The following is a 13,030-nucleotide window of genomic DNA, read 5'->3' on the forward strand; positions in this document are numbered from 1 at the left end:
TCCAAAGATGAATTACAACTTAGCCATATCCACAGGATTTTTAAAACATTTTATTTAGAGACAGGATCTTGCTGAGTTGCCAAGCACCTCTCTAAATTGCTGAGGCTGCCTTTGATCTCAAGATCTTATTGCCTCAGCCTCCTGAGCTGCCGGTTTGAGCATTTGATATTGTGCCTGGCCCTTCCCCTCTGTCTTTATGTTGCTCTGTCTTCCATATATCAGAAAAAACATTTGAACCTTGACTTTCTGATACTAGCTTATTTCACTTAGCATGATAGCTTCATTTCCACCCATTTATCAGTACATGCATTATTTAATTCTTCTTTATGATTGAGATAACTCTAGCATGCATATAAACCACAATTTCTTAGTACATTCATCAATTGACAGGTAGAATTTATTCTAAATATTCATTGGATGTTGTGAATTGTGCTGCTCTAAACATTGAGGTGACTATATTATTTTAGTATGTTGATTTTTGTTCTTTTGGATAAATAATAAGGAGTGGGAGAACTGAGTTATATGGTGCTTCCATTTTTAGGTTTTTGAGACATCTCCATATTACTTTCCAGAGTGGTTTTACTAGTCAGCAATATCTACAGTGATGTACAAGTGTACATTTCCCCCAGCGCCCCCATCATTGTTTGTGTTCCTGATAATTGCCATTCTGACTGAGATGAAATCTTAGTGTAGTTTTGATTGCTAGAGATGTTGAATATTTTTTCATGTTTGTTGCTCATTTGTGTTCCTTCTCTAGGGAAGTGTCTGTTTAATTCATTTGTCCATTCATTGATTTTGTGTGTGTGTGTGTGAGTGTGTGTGTGTGTGTGTGTGTGTGTTTGGTATTAGTTTTTTTAGTTATTTATAGGTTCTGTATATTAATTCCCTGTAAGAGAAGCAACTAGCAAAGATTTTCTTCCATTCTGTAAGCTCTTATCTCACACTTTTTTTCTCTTTGGATGGTATATTTAATATTTTTGCATGCACAACATAGTAAATTGTATTTTGACATATTATACATGCATAGAGTATAATTTATTCTACTTAGGATCCTATATTGTGGTTGTACACAAGGAGAAGTTTCACTGGTGGTGTATTTACATATGAACATAGGAAAGCTATGACTGATTCATTCTATTGTCTTTTCTATTTCTATCTCCCTTACCTTACTTTTACTACCCTTCATCTAATCCACTGGATTTGTGTTCTTCTCTCCACTTATTGTGTATTACCATCTGCACATGAGAAAGAACTTTTTGCCTTTGTTGTTTTGTGATTGGTTTATTTCACTTAGCATGATATTCTCTAGCTCCATCCATTTGCCTATAATTGTCATAATTTCATTCTTCTTTAATGCTAAGTAATATTCCATTATGTATATATTCCACATTTTCTTTATTCATTTGTCTGTTTAAGGGAACCTAGCTTGGTTCTATAGCCAGGCTATTGTGAATTAAACTGCTATAAACATTGATGTGACTGCATCACTGTAGTATACTGATTTTAAATCCTTTGGATATATAGAGAGGTGTGGTATAACTGAGTGAATTAGTGGTTTCATCCCAAGTTTTCTGAGGAATCTCCAAACTACTTCCCAACACTCTTGTTTCCTTTGCAATGCAGAAGTAATTTAATTTCATGGCATCTGACTTCCTGATTCTTGGTTTTATTCCTAGTTCTTTATGGTTTTGTTAAGGAAGTTGGTGCATGTACCAATGTGATGGAACATTGGCCCTGTATTTTCTCCTAGCTGTTGCAAGGTTTTTGGTTTAATTCTTAAATACTTGAGCTATTTTGATTTGACTTTCATGGTAGCGTATTCATATATAAACATAGGAAACCTATGACTGATTCAGTCTATTGTTTTTTCTAATCCCATCTCCCCTACCTTACCTTCACTCTCCTTTGTCTAATACACTGGATTTCATCAAAGATGAGAGATAGGGATCTAGTTTCATTCTTCTGCATAAATGGATATCAAGTTTCCTCAGCACCATTTGTTAAAAGGCTGTCTTGTCTCCAAAATATCTATTTGGCACCTGTGTGTTGAATACAAATGGTGAGAGTGGACATCTTGACTAGGTCTTAATTGTAGAGGACATCTTTCAATTTTTCTTCATTCAATATAATGTTGGCTTTTGGTTTGCCATGGATAGCCTTTATAAGTTGAGGTAAGTCCTTTGATCCCTAGCTTCTCCAGCATTTTTAACATCAATGGGTGCTGCATTTTATTAAATGCTTTTTATCAAATAGAGGCAGAAAATTTTGCATCTCTTGAGATGTTCATGTGATTTTCTTGTGTTTAATTCTGTTTAGGTGGTGCTTTACACTTATAGAGTTTGTGTATGTTGAACCAAGTTCACATACCTGGAATAAACCTCTCTTGATGATGGTCTGTTATCTTCTTGACGTGTTTTTCAATGTGGTTTACTAATAATTTGTTAAGGATTTTTTTTCATCTATGCTCATCAGTGATACAGGTCTGTAATTTTCCTTCCTTGATGTGTCCTTGTTTTTGGTATCAGGGTTATACTGGCTTCATAGAATGTATTTGGGATTGTTCTCTCGCTTTCAATTTTGTGGTATAATTTGAGAAAGAATGGTGTTGTCTGTTCTTTCAATGTCTGGTAGAACTCTGCTGAGAATCCATTGGGTCCTGGACTTTTCTTTGTTGGAAAACTTTTGCTTGTTTCATGACTTGATATTGGTCTGTTTAATTTTCTCTATCTTTTGATTTCAACCTGGGTAGGTCCTATGTATCTAGAAATTTATCAGTGTCTTCTAGATTTTCCAGTTTATTGGAGTATAAATTTTGAAAATAGTTTCTCATGATCCTCTAGATGTCAGAATGTTCTGTGGTGATATCTTCTTTTTCATCTCTACTTTTGTGTATTTGGGTTTTACTCTCCTTCTTTTTGTTAGTTTGGCTAAAGATCCATCAATCTTATTTATCTCTTTGCAGAACCAACTCTTTGTTGTATTAATCTTGTGTATTATTTTTATTCTCAATTTTATTAATTTCATCTCTGATCTCATATATTTGTCTTCTACTGATTTTGGAATTAACTTGTTCTTGTTTTTCTAAAACTTCAACATGGAATATAAGCTTACTTGTTTGGGATCTCAATTTTTTTTAATGTAAGCACTCAATGCTGTAAATTTTCCTAGGAGAATGCTTTCATAATGCCCCAAAGATCTGGATATGTTGTATATATTTTCTCATTAGTTTATAAGAATTTCTTAGTTTCTTCCCTTATTTATTCTATGATACAGTCTTCCATTCAACATAATATTGTTCATTCTCCATTTGATGTGTTTTTTCTTGCTTTTGATTTTCTATTTTCATTCTATTATTATTAAATAGTGTGCATGTGGTTATGTTTTTAAAAAATAGCTAGGATTTAACATTATGACCTAGAATATAGTCACATATTAAAAGTAGACCTACAATATGGTCTATTTTGGAAACATTCCATAAGCTTCTGAGAAGAAAGAAAACTAAAGTTTTTGGCATGAAATGTTCTGTAGATGTCCATTAGGTCCATATGATTTATAGTATTATTTAAGTCAGAAATATCTTTATTGATTGTATGTTTTGGAGAATTATTGGTGATAAAGGTATGTTGAAATTCTCAATATATTGTATGGAGATGTATTGGGATTTAATGTCAAGAAGTATTCTTTTAATATATTTAGGTACAACAACATTTGACACATATATATTTACTATCCCCATATCTTCTTGTTGGCTTGTTTCCTTTCCCAGTATGTAGTAGCCTTTTTTCTCTTATTAATTTTTTGTTCAAGTCTGTTTTGTCAAATATACAAATAATACTTGTTTTCAGACTCCATTTATATGGAATATTTTCTATCTTTTTACTTTCAGCATGTTGGTATCTTTTTCTTTGTGATGAGTCTCTTACAAACAACATATAGTTTGATCTTCTTTTTTATTGATTCTGCTAATCTATCTTTTAATTGGAGAGTTGAGGCCATTTGTGTTCAGTGACATTATAGCTATGTGTTTGTTGTTTCCTTCTAATTTATTTATTTATTCATTTATTTGTACCCTATCTAATTCTCTCTTGATTTTCATTTAGTTGGTTTCTTTTCAAGTGACTTTCATGTATTCTGGAGCTTTGGGGTTCTTCCTTGTACAGTTTATCTATGAATTTTCATTGTTGTGATGGCTTAGTTGTCATAAATTATTTTAGTTTATTCTTGGCATGGAAATTTTTAAATTCCCCATTAATTTTGAAAAATATATATTTTTTTTCTGTACAGAGCAACCATAGATAGCAATTATTTGCTTTTAGAGGTCGGGATATCTCATTCCAAGCACTCTTTGATTTCAGGGTTAAAGTTTGGAAGTCAAAGGTGAGCTTTATTGGTTTGCCTCTAAATGTGACCTGATGTTTTTCTCTCATAGTTTTTAGTATTTTCCCTTATTTTCTTTGTTAGACATTTTGATTATGATGTGTCTCAAAAGGCTGTGTTCTGATTTTTGTCTATTTGTGGTCCTTTGTGCATCTATGGATATCCATGTCATTTCTAATATGAGAAAAATTTTCTGTTACAATCTCATTGAATATGCTCTTAATGCTTTAGACTGTATCTCCATGTTCTTTTTCCAACCTAGTAACTCTCAGTTTTGTTGTCTTGATGCTATCCCAGCATTCTTGTATATTCTAATCATGGGCTTCTCCCCCCACCCTTTATTGTATACTGAGTATTCAGGTTCTTATATCCTCATTTCAAGACCTGAAGTTCTATTTTTTAATGTAATCTCATCTGTTGGTGATGCTTTAAAATGAATTTTAATTTGATTGTCTTTAAATAAAATCTAAACAAAAATATATACATACATAAAGATATCTCATTAAAATTTTAAAACCTAATATCAAACAAAAATGGGACTAATGTTATCATGAAATGGATACGATATTAAGAATGATATAATCATGTTAAAATATTTTTCCATTTTGCTCTCCCATAAAGTCCCCAGAGGAGGGGTTTTTATTGACAAATACATGCAGTATTTCTGCAAGGAGAAGACAGTCCATGGAAACCAGCACTAAGATAGACTAGATGTTGGAATGTTAGAAATGTTTGATGTTAGAAACAAGGCAAGGAAAACTTATTGCAGTCAGTGGAAAGATAAGAAATCTCAACCAGACAAAATAACAATTTAAAAAGAACCAAATAAATTTTACAAGAGAACCAAATAACATCTAAAGTACAAGTGTAACTTTTAGTTCACTCTATTAACTACTTTCATGCTTCTCAGTGTTTACCTATTAGGCCAAGTTGCTGTTTATCAACTATGTTCAGACCTTATATATATTTACAGATTTTAGGTCTGTTTGATAAGTAACTTAAGATGTTACTCTATTAGACCATCTCTTCAAAAAATTCTAGGAGTTAAGTTGCCAGGAAAATACTTTTTATTCAAGGGCAGCTTTGAGGAAGATAGAGGAAATTTTTTTTTTAATTTCAAATCATCATTTAGGAACAACAGATGACCAGGAAAACTTTTATAAGAGAAATGGAAGAAAATTGGGACACAAAGTAGGAAATACGAACATGTAGATTTGGTAAAGATTTGTTAGTCTGGGCTTGTTTGGCATCCCTGGGGGAAGAGGACAGCCCTTCACCTTTACTCTCAGTATGCAGGTTTTATTTTCATTATGAGGAAGTTTAGAAGTTAAAACAACTTTGAGCATTAGTTCTCAGTCTGAGGAAGTTCCCCTCAACTTCAGTCTGTTTCATTCTCATGTTTGTGTTAGCCATTTTTGCTGGCTCCTCCCAAACGTGTGATAATTATATGTTCATAGATTATTCCTTATGTAGCATTTCATTTTGTTGTTATTTATGTCTTTTTCTTAAATTCTATTTTCTTTATTTTTTTAAACATTAAGATTGTAAGCTAAACTTAAATATAATAATATGTTTAAGGAACTTGCAAAAAGAAAAGATGGGCTAGAAAATTTATAATAAGACAAATTGACCTTTAATTATCAAAATCTCAGACAATTCTTATATACATAGTAGAACCTGGACTATCACCCCAAATTTTTCCCATAAGAATAGATTAACAGTAATAACTTCAACAAAAATAATAGGAAAGTGTGAAAGAACTGTTGTAAAAGTTGCATATTCATTTACAGAACTAATTCTAAATGATGCTTACAAGGAAGAGAATTTAGTATGCAGTTACTGTATACTTTGACAACATAGGTGCAATATTACTATGAAAATGGCTGGAGAGTGGAGAGACATATGAAAAGTAGAATTAGCATTTGACTGCCTTATAGATATCAACTGGAGTCAAAGAATATTTCTCCAATTTTCTAGCACCTACTAATGTTAAATAACTCAATAAAAATATCTGTAGATATCCATAAAACATGAACTTTAGCTCATAAACTAACACTCTTGTTAAAGGGGAACACTAGAGGTTTTTCAGGGAAGCCCACTATTCCATTAGTATTTACATGTGAATGAAGTAATGATTGCAAACATAAGAATTTAGCAAAATAACAGGTAATAAAATTATTGTATAAAAATCAATGACTTTCACATATTCAAACTAAAACTAGAGAGAGGATAAAATGGAACAGATGATAGGATACATGGTATCAAAATGACAATAAAATACATACATACATACTTAATATGTGTCCAATATTTACCGGAGGAAAACAAAATATACTACTTCAGAAAATAAAGTTGTGCCAACAGAAGGGAAACAATGTTCTTGCATAGAAAATAGTATTAAAACAGTTTTAAAATTATTTATATACTTACTAAAATCACAAGAAAATTATCTTCAATATTTCTAAGCCAGACAGATCAATTATAAAGTTCACTTGAAAGGATAAATTAGAAAGAATAACTAGAAAACATGGTGGATCAGAAAGCAGGGATGGTATGTGTGAGTAGATTTAGTCTTACTTCTTATTACAAATTAATTGTAAAATCTCTAATAGAATGGTTTTGGTACACAAATACAATTTCAAATGGAACAGAACTGAACATTTGGAAAAAGTGCCTTTATATCAAATTTTACTATGCTACAGGGACAGCAATCAAAATCAGCAAAGGTACATAATGGAATTTTTGATAAGAGGATCAAGGTAATGGCCCAGCCATAGGGAGCAGTGAAATTAGATCAACATCTCATAACTTTCAATAGAACAAATAACAAGTGGTATCAATGTTTAAATTAGGCAATGAAATTATACAAGTAAATATACTTTTAACATGGATGTATTCCTATATAATCATTGCATGTGAAAAGATTTTTAAATTATTGTTTATTTTCTTAAAACAATACAGGTAACTGGGATAGTAAAAATACTAATGATGGCATGGAAAAATATATTATAGATAAAATAAAAATAAAATGGCAAACTGGATCTATATAGTCAAGAAATATGCACCTGATTTTGTGACAAGTATGCATTTAGTGACAGGAAAGGTTGTGACCTTCAAAAGGGCTATTTTGGGGCATGTAGGAGGTAGAATCTGATTGGATTGAGGATGAATGTGAAATGAGAAAATGTAGACAATGTGCCTCTGAAATGAGGTAGAGAAGGAGAGAAGAGGAAGGACAGATTTACAGGTTCTCAGTTGACAGAGATCACAGGTGGAGGTTTCAAACCAAACTAGAGAAAATTGTTCATACCTTGTGGAGTTTTGAGAAATTATAGATTTTATCCAAACAATGACTAAAAGAGATGTCAACACCAGCAGTATTTTCTGAAGCACTTCATTTGAGGACATGATGAGAGTCCTAGGAAAAACATGAGACAGAATCATACAAAAAGTAATTCCCTCTGTATACATTGTTTTATTTTTCACCTGCAATTTACCCCTGAGACTTTGTTCCTCCTTGTTGAACCAGTTTATTTCTCTCTATTAATGACAAGCTCACAGCACCTACCCCTTTGCCCACCTGTTGGCTGATCTGTATCCAAGTTTTATTTAAGTTTGTTGCTTCTTCCTTCATGACATGGAAAAGGGAGATAGATGAACTTCTTATATTTTCTTGTTGCATGCTCTAGTTTCTCAGTTGTAGTACTCAACACAAATCCACTTAACCACCATTCTGACAAAAAGCAAAAAAAAAATCATTCTTTCATTGGGGGAAGAATTGGTATAGGTAAAGAACCACAAGAATATGCTGTGTTAGAAAACACAATGTCCAAATACCCACAAAGAAAGTTTGTCATGTTAACTGGCCAGGTAAGCAGGACAGATGACTTTTGTTTTGCTAAGCACCAAGTATGAAATTTAGAAGTGGAAACTCCTATTGGACTAAACTGTATTGTTTAAAAGAAAACAGGTTATTCAACAAGGTTATGTGTACTTGAGAAAAAGGAAGGAGAAGGAGATAAGAAGAAGTAGTGAGGATCAAAAGTGGGGAAGCAGAGACAGGGAAAGAGAGAAACTCTTCCCTACCATGTACATGGTAAAGTGGTCACAGAAACAGAAATAATATTGTATGCTTTAAACAGTTATTTTGGGGGTCAAGATGTAATGATCCCCCTCTCTGTTCTCTGCCACATCCAAATTGGTGTCCAGTTTGTGTGAAAAGACCTTTGTGAAAATGGATTCATTTAGTAAAATCCCAAAATGTCCTTTTGAATCTGTGTGCTGTAGAAGGAAATAGATACATCAAACATAAAGTGGATGCAAGAGAAAAAATGGTCAGTTTAGAGGTGGTTAACTTTTGGGGAAACCAAGGATAAATTGTTTAAGCAAGATGCAGTGCACAGTCATGATTCATAACAAATTATTGTTTTATGATTGAAGTGAGGCTCCCATTTTTTGAAGCATGGTGTGGAAGAAATTGTAAAGGTGAATTCTAGGTTCAGATAAGTGTTGGGATGAAATGAATGAATGCAGGAGAAGAGAACAGAATGGGGTAACCTCCAGTCTGTGTCACTCACTGTACTGCAATATTTTGATTACTTTTCAATCATCAATGACTGCCAGTTACTAATGAAGTAGAGCAGTATCTACCACAGTGTTGTGTGCACAGTGCCTAGCACAGTGATGGAAAAACATAATATTTACTAAATGAATAATATAAAAGCAGACTCATGCTTTTTTAGACCAACCTTAACTTCAATCTACTGAAATTTCACACATTCTCAGAATGTTCATATAGCATGTTCAGTATGGAAAATATCAGAGACAAAAGGCTAATCTTACCCCTCATTTTGAGCCTAACCCAGGTTTTCTGACTTCTAACTGAATTCCATATTGCATGAGTTTCAATGATTGGTCTATTTCAGTTTTGTGTATCTAGAAAGTGTTTATATGGATAAATTTCAGCAGTATGGAATAGAACCAAGCATGCTTACCTTTGTAGTTTGGTGCATCTTGGACTCTCCACCCCCTTTCCTTTGTTTTGAGCTTATTCTGATTATTCACTCATTTAAAAGTTACTGAGTTCTTACTCAATATGTGTCAGATATTGTGGAATATCCTAAAGGTACAGTGTACCAAGGAAGTGAGTTGCATTAACACTCCTGAGGATTAGAATATGTTAGTGGAAACACTGGTTTCTTGTTGGTCTCTGAATAAGCTTTATCTTTCCATGTTCTGAGTCATTGCCTGAATTCTACTGCCAGAAATTCACATCACCTCTTTCCTCCCTGCACTCTTACACTTCAATTCCCTCTTTGGTCAATCTAGAAAATTCGTATTCATCTTTTAAGTCTGTGTTTGAGTACCAACTGTTCTTTCCTCATTAGTTTTAGATAATAACTTGTTCCTTTGTGCTCCCCTATTAGACACACCTTTGTTATGATATATGCTGCACTGTGTTGTATCTCTTTTTTTTTTCTTTTTTTTCTTTTTTTATTGGTTGTTCAAAACATTACAGAGCTCAAGACATATCATCTTTTGTGTTGTATCTCTTTATGTGTCACTTTCTTCATTAGTTTTATGGATCTTCTAGAGGAGATCACCCTCATCCAAGACAAGAATCACCTCAGACTTAACTCATTCACCATAGATTGCTGATATGTGCACCACAAGATAGTGGTCCTGGCAACCAGCCTAATTTTTGTGTATTTCGCTGGTCTAACATTTCCACTGATACAATGCAAACTGGCAGGATAAATGCCTTTGAGAGTGGCTGGAGTTGCTTCTTTGTAAGAATAAACTTTACTAATGGCAGGGTCTTGGATATTTACTAATCCCATTCTCCTTAACTATTATAATTTGGATCTGGAATGTCTCCCCTAAGCTCGTGTGTTGAAGGCTTTGTCTACAGCTCGTGTCAATATCGAAGGGTGGTGTCAAGTTCAGGATGCATGGCCTTGTTGGAAGTGTTGGGTCATAGGAAGGGGGGATTTTGAGGGGTGAATTTTGTCCCTGGACCCTTCCACTCTTTCTCCCTCTGCTTCTAGGAGCCCAGGAGGTGAGCAGTTTTGTTCCACCACATGCTCCGCACCATGATGGTCTGACTCACCACAAGATCACAGCAATGGGACCAAACAACTATGGACTAAAACCTTTGAAACCATGAGCCAAATTAAAGATGTCCACTATTATATTTTTTTCCTCAGGTATTTTTTCACAGCAATGGAGACCTTTCTAACACAAGATGGCAATTATTTTTGTGTTGATTTTCTACTGGGAAACTTAAATTATGATTATGTTTGTCTGAACCAAAAATAACTGCCAGCCAGAATTTATGATCAATGAAGTGTGCACACAACACTGAGGTAGACATTGCTCTACTTCATTAGTAACTGGCAGTCATTGATGATTAATTAAGGCCATATAATCTCATTTATTTCTAAATCAGTGTCTCACTCACATCCTACCCCTTAGTGTTAGCTCTGCATTTCTGAATGTCTTCAGTATAGCTCCTCCTAGAAATCCTCTCAGGCAGAGTTTTGCCAGACCTGGCTTTTGTTATCTAAAGAAAGCCTATCATATGCATCTGTTTTCAATCTCTAGATACATTGGCAGTTTGGAGATCAGCAAGGTTTGCCACCCACTCCCCTTCCTGGGAGAAGAGATTTATCAATGCATTTCTGCTCAGAAAAATCTCTAAGTCAGCTTGTTCAATGAGACTATTTTCTCTTCTTCAAGTCCTCTGCTCCTTCCTCTCCTCTCTGTGATGGCATCACTGTTCAGAACCCTGGGCACTCTGCCTCATTTGTCTCCTGTGCTCAGATCCAGTCACCTTTAGACACTATGGAGTCCATGTGCATTACTGCTAGTGTTGTCCCTTCCATCACTAGGGACAGAAACTTTTAAATGAGCACTTGGCAGCTAAGTTAGACTACATTTCCTGGACCTCATGGTGATTAGGCATGACCATGGGATAGTTTCCTTTGAAATGAAATAGAAATAGCGACAACATATGGCTTATCTTCTCCAGACTCTCTTTCTCCCTAGTACCTGCTGAAAACTTGATATGACAGTAGTTGTTTTGAGTGGGCATGATGAAAATCTCTTGTAATGGGGATTTCATGTTTGTTAGAAACATGAGCCCCTTTGACTATTTTGTGAAGCCTTTAGACCTCTTTTCCAAGTAATGTTTTAAAACATAAAATACAATATATAGAGTGATAACAGAATATAATTATATTGAGGAATCCTGATCAACATTTAAAAAATACTCAATTTCTTTTACATAGTCACATAACAATCCATTATTATTACATACACTGAAAACCAAAATTTAGCAGCAGATCTTTTTACAGTGATAATTTCCAAGCAGTAATAAGTATGGATGATATTTCAAGATCCTTTAAAAACAGTGTCTTGTTATGAAGCTATCTCTCATTTCAATCTGTAGACCAAGCCACAGGTACTGCTAAAACTGCTGTGATTCGTTGTTAGTATTAATAATTGAGGAGAATGCTAACTTCATTTAGAAGCTAGTGAAAAAAGAGAGATGGAATGTTTCCTCTTCAAATCACAGACCTCCAAAATTCTCTCCATGGGTTCCACCAGTTCCAAGTTTAGACCACATGTAGAGGACAGCAGAGGTTTAAGTATACCTGGCTTCCTAGATGACCTCAAGGGGATGAACCTAACTGAACAGTCACAGGAGACAGAAATAAATACTTATCTTTTCTTGTTAGAACCATTGCATTTTGGGGTTCTTCTTCATCTTCTCCTCCTCTTCCTCTCTTTTCCTCCCCGCTTCTTCTTTTTTCTTCTCCTCCTTCTTTTTCCTCCTTTTTCTCTTCCTTCTCTCCTCCTCCTTCTCTTCCCCTTCTCCTCCTCCTTCTTCTCCTTCTCCCTCTTCCTCCTCCTCCTCCTCCTCTTCTTCTTCTTCTTCTTCTTCTTCTTCTTCTTCTTCTTCTTCTTCTTCTTCTTCTTCTTCTTCTTCTTCCTCTCCTCCTCCTCCTCCTCCTCTTCTTCTTCTTCTTCTTCTTCTTCTTCTTCTTCCTCTCCTCCTCCTCTTCTTCTTCTATTCTTCCTCCTCTCCTCCTCTTCCTCCTTCTTCTATTCTTCCTGCTCCTCCTCTTCTTCCTCTTCTTCCTCCTCTCCTCCTCCTTCTTTTTCTTTCTTCTTTGTGATTTGTCCTATTTATATCTGCCTAGTTGGTATGTCTTCAGTGATTGGTACTTTTTCTATATCAATATTGCTGCTTGGCACATGTATCTCCAACATATTGTTTACAATTTGATTTAGTTAAAACAAACAAACAATCAAACACCTTAGCCAGGGCTGATGGCATAAGCCTGGAATCCCAGTGACTTGGGAGGCTGAGGCAGTAGAACTGCAAGTTCAAAGTCAGTCTCAGTTTCAGAAACTTAGGCCCTCAGCAACTTAGTGAGATCCTGTCTCAGAATAAAAAGTAAAAAGGGCTGGGCAAGTAGCTCAATGGTAAACCTCCCTTGGGTTTAATCCACAATACCAAGCCAAATCAAATAAAACAAAACCTTAGATATGCAATAGAAATAAATGAATTTTAAGTGCACAATTTATGAGTGTTGTCAAATATATACAGAGCTGTGTAGCCATCACAGCATACATAATATAACCATTA

General features: G+C 34.4%; 1 protein-coding gene across 1 annotated transcript in view; it reads right to left on the bottom strand.

Annotated features, from left to right (window-relative positions):
* The window catches only part of LOC101956106 (NXPE family member 1), an 83,310-nt gene that overhangs the window by 53,304 nt on the left and 16,976 nt on the right, over window positions 1-13,030 (bottom strand). Inside the window, exons 2-3 of the mRNA XM_078047052.1 lie at window positions 7,958-8,110; window positions 7,688-7,795 (exon numbers count right to left, since the gene is read on the bottom strand). The gene's annotated coding sequence lies outside the window, so the exon portion shown is untranslated. The remainder of the gene's footprint in view (window positions 1-7,687; window positions 7,796-7,957; window positions 8,111-13,030) is intronic.

Source organism: Ictidomys tridecemlineatus, chromosome 4 (assembly GCF_052094955.1).
Source record: "Ictidomys tridecemlineatus isolate mIctTri1 chromosome 4, mIctTri1.hap1, whole genome shotgun sequence".
Classification (NCBI taxonomy): domain Eukaryota; kingdom Metazoa; phylum Chordata; class Mammalia; order Rodentia; family Sciuridae; genus Ictidomys; species Ictidomys tridecemlineatus.